General features: G+C 39.3%; 1 long non-coding RNA gene across 1 annotated transcript in view; it reads left to right on the top strand.

The window, feature by feature from the left end:
- Nucleotides 1–2,152, top strand: part of LOC111814845 — a 6,661-nt gene extending 4,509 nt beyond the window's left edge. The window contains exons 2-3 of the long non-coding RNA XR_002819721.1: nucleotides 1,454–1,516; nucleotides 2,067–2,152. This is a non-coding gene — a long non-coding RNA (uncharacterized LOC111814845). The remainder of the gene's footprint in view (nucleotides 1–1,453; nucleotides 1,517–2,066) is intronic.
- The last annotated feature ends 2,057 nt before the right edge of the window (nucleotides 2,153–4,209 follow it).

Raw genomic sequence — 4,209 nt, 5'->3', positions numbered from 1 at the left:
GTCCATTTTGATATGCACAGGCTCAAAGTTTGGAATCTTGAAACAGTATTTAAAATATACCTTCTCTATTTTTGTGCCACTTTATGTCAGTGAGGTATATCCTGGTTGCATCAATAATAGCAAAATTTAGACAGTAAGAAAAAGTCTGGAGAATTTTCTATCAGAAATTAATTTCCTGGGGAAATACCTGTGAGACAAACCTACATATCTGCTGAAAGAAAAATCAAGTGACTGCTATTGGCCTCTTACATGGTCACCCAAGAATGAAATGCATAAGAGATGACAGAAAGGAAAGGTGTTTTAGTTGGGGAAGCCATTTGTGGGGCTTAGTCCTTACCTGGGATTGATTTGTGAACTATCAATATATTTGAACTTGTGTAAGTTGTCCATTATCTTCAAGTACTAAATATGCAGAATAATCTCTTCAGTATTCAGAATGTTAGTCAAAAGAATAGGCAGTAGTTGAGCATCAAGTGAAAAACAAAACATCAGTGATCTTACAGGCAGTCAAATTTTGACAAAGAAGCACATATGCACAGTGCTTTCCTGGCTGAACTGAAATCCACACAGCCTCTAATGTTATTTGACCTTTTAGGTCAACCTCTTTGACCAAATTGGGCAATGATTGACAGGATTGACTTTGCCTTTCTGGAAAACTCCTATATAGTCTTTAAGATGCAGCTCAAAGGCCACTGCCCTGAAACTCAATTCTGTCCCATTACTAGCCTCAACCAGCTGTGTGCCCTACTTCTTGGAACTCACAACTTCCTCTTAAGATTCAGCACATTTGATGTGGCTTTAAGAAGCCTGACACATCCTTTTAATGTGACTCAAATCCCACTTATTCACAGACTCTCCTGCTTCATTCACCATTCACCTCTCTTACTCCAGCTCAGTGCCTACTGTGGAATCATACACAAAGCAAATACAAAATAGTACTGACTGACACCAAGAGAAACCATTAATAGTGAAGAGATAACTCACATGTCCGAACATATGTTTACCAGCTCAGACAAAGGATCACTATGGAGAACATATAAAAACTCAAAATAAAAAAAAAACCAGACCTCCCAAATTTAAAGACCCAATCCAAAAATGTGCATCTGAGATGAATATACACTTCTCAGAAGAAATATGAACAGCAAATAAATATATGAAAAAATCTTCAACATCACTGGTCATTTGAGAAATATCAAATTAAAATGCTGAGATTCCATTGTAGCCCAGAAAGAATGGCTATGATCAAGATATCAACCAAGGGCTGGGGAGATAGCTTGGCAGTCTAAGTGCCTGCTGAGCAAGTGCTTGCCAGGCAGGTGCTCAGACTACGGAGCTATCTCCTCACTCTGATTACTCTTGATGAGGGCATTTCAAATATCCTGAATGATTTTGAAGTAATTTTCCTTGTCATGAATTGTTTTGGGACTTGACTGGGATTTTAAAATTCTTCCAGGGTAATGCAATTGGTCTTCATGGACTTGGTGTCCTTTACTTTTATGGAAAAGGAGTTTCAGTGGTAAGTCAAATAATTTTATTACCTTTACAACATACTTCTGGCAATTTATAGAGTAAAATTCATGATCACTCATTAATTCGTAGGAATTAGTCCTTATCATTTGGTTGGCAGAACTGTTATATTTGATAATAGAGAATAAAATAATTCAGTGAAATCTTTGTTTGCCAAAGAGACATAGAAGAACAAGCCCGTGACAAGAATAGCAACTCTAATTATAGCTTAGAATCTTAGATTCTAAATAGCCTTGGAAATATCTGTCCCCTGAAGGTTTTTTGATAGGGAAATTTATCTTCTTTATCTGTCTTTCAAGTGACCTTCCCTGATATTCAACAAAAACCTACTGTCACTGTATAAAAATATATAATTTACAATGAAATAATTCTTTGGTAATATCCAACATAATAAAGTCAAATGTATTATATATCTGACACTATTCTAATTAGCCTGCATCACATAAAGCACTGTCTATATTCTAAAAAAAATCATAAAAGGCAATTGTTACCATGAAGTTATACATATAGCTATGAATAAGAGTGCAATTATTTTCCAGAATTATGCCGAATCACTGAAGTACTTTCAGAAAGCTGCAGAGAAAGGATGGCCCAATGCACAGTTCCATTTCGGCTTCATGTACTATTGTAGGTATTACAGATAATGGTGCTTTATTTAGAATTACCTACACATTAGGGAATCTGCCTCTTTTATAATGAAAATCAAAGGTAATGTGAGTGGTTTGAGAAAGAATATTGAGGCCGCAGTTTGATCCGACTCAAGGAAGACCAGAGAAAAGAACATCAGTGGGGGAGGTGGCGAGGTGGTATCGATGCGGGAAGCTCATCTTTGATGCGGTTCAGTTGGGCCTGGTGATAGTCAATGTACATACCTGGTAACAAGCATGCAACCTCAAAGAAATGTCAAAATTGGTGACAAAGATTCTGGAGACATTGGCCTACAGGTGTGAGTGAACACAACAAGAAAAGGGAATGAGGAGAAGGAGGAATGGGCAATGGCGAGAATTCTGGGCTCTTCCATGCCATTCTGAGAGGCTAGGCAGAAGAAAGCTGAGCACCAAGAAGGAGCAAAAAGGCAAGGCCAGAGGAACAACAACAACAAAAATACCCCCAAGATATAAAGAGAGGCAGAGGGAAGAGCTTTCCAGAAAGAATAAATTAGTGAATAGCAGCCTTGGGAGACACAGTGAGAAGTCTGGTAAGGGGTAGGGGTTAGAAGAAGCTTGGAAAGCAGGTAATTTTGATAGTACTGGGCTGGCTGGGGTGGAAGTCAGATGACAGTGGGTTAGGGTGTGAATGAGAGGAGAGGAAGTAGGTGTGGGAAAACATCCATGAGAGAGCACAGGCCTGTAATCTCAGCATTCTGGGAGGCTAAGGCAGGAGGATCACAAGTTCAAAACCACCCTTAACAACTTAGTAACTTAGAAAGACCATGTCTCAAAAAGATATGGGAATGAAACAGTGCAATGGCTAACTCCAATCCCTAGTACAAAAAAAAAAAAAAAAAAAAAAAAAAAACCAAAAAAGACCTTGAAAGAAATATGCCTTGTTTTTAGATAGTGACAGGCCCAGGCATAAACATAATTGATAAGAGGAAAAAAAACAGCAGTATTAGGATCCAGACAGGTGGAGGCTTTTTTATCTTGACAGAGGAGTGGAATTTCTCATCCTTGAAGATCAGGAGAAAGACACAGACAATACAATATAGATAGGGGGAGGGAGGGAGAGAGAAGTGAAAAAACAGTATAAAGTTTTCTTCCATGAAGTAGATAAAAATTTACCTGTGGGAACATAGAGAAAGGATGGGATGGGGGGGGGTCACAGAAAACCATGAACATTTGTAAAACTTCCTGGGGATCAGGAAAGGAGGTGACTTGAACAAGGACCAGGAGATATAAACATAGTCTCACCATATCACTGGAGCAACCAAGAAAGCGATGACCAAGGAGGTCAAATCTGGCCAAGAGGTCATCTGGCATCTTCCGTGGTAGCTCGGCAGGAGGCCCTACTTTTCATGCAGAATGGAGGCCTTGTTCCTAGTATATGTCAAGTCCTCAGCCTCAGACCTGTCTGCTTTTCAGGCTTCTAGAATAAATAATAGCAATAGTACATTAAATTTCACATGTTTCAATTCATTTAGCCCACTCCACATGTCTGAGGGTACCCTACAGTTTACAGATGAGCAAACTGAGTTTGGAAATCTTGTCCAAGACCACATGGGTAGTGGCTGTGGGATTCAATTTTAAAAATCTACTTTGATAGCTTTTGTTTTAATTGCAACTAGGCATTGCCCATAATGGTCATGAATGTTAGAGCTAGAAGGGAATTTAAAAACACCCAAGGGAAGGCTCCCACCTTTTGAAAGTAAAATGTCTAGATGTACCCAACTCAAAAAGTGGACTAACAGCCAGGAGAATTGCTGTTGCTGGAAATCTGCTGATTCTCTGTTCCCACCTGAATGCCTCTCCTTTCTCCAAGCATGAGTTGGGTCAGACTTGTCTTCCTGGAGCTGGAAATTACCTACTTCAGGCTCTGTTACTTGTCTGCATGAGCTATTCTGGTGTCCTTGTATGGAAGGATGACATGGATAGTGAGAAGACCGTGGGACAGCTTCTGCTCCTCAGAGACAAGCACTTGGTCTCTTCTTCATTAGTTCATATTATAACATATTACGATGCTCCC

This window comes from Octodon degus, unplaced genomic scaffold (assembly GCF_000260255.1).
Source record: "Octodon degus isolate 3935 unplaced genomic scaffold, OctDeg1.0 scaffold00639, whole genome shotgun sequence".
NCBI lineage: Eukaryota > Metazoa > Chordata > Mammalia > Rodentia > Octodontidae > Octodon > Octodon degus.
The sequence above is the reverse complement of the archived record's forward strand: the minus strand, read 5'-3'. Positions and strand labels throughout refer to the sequence as shown.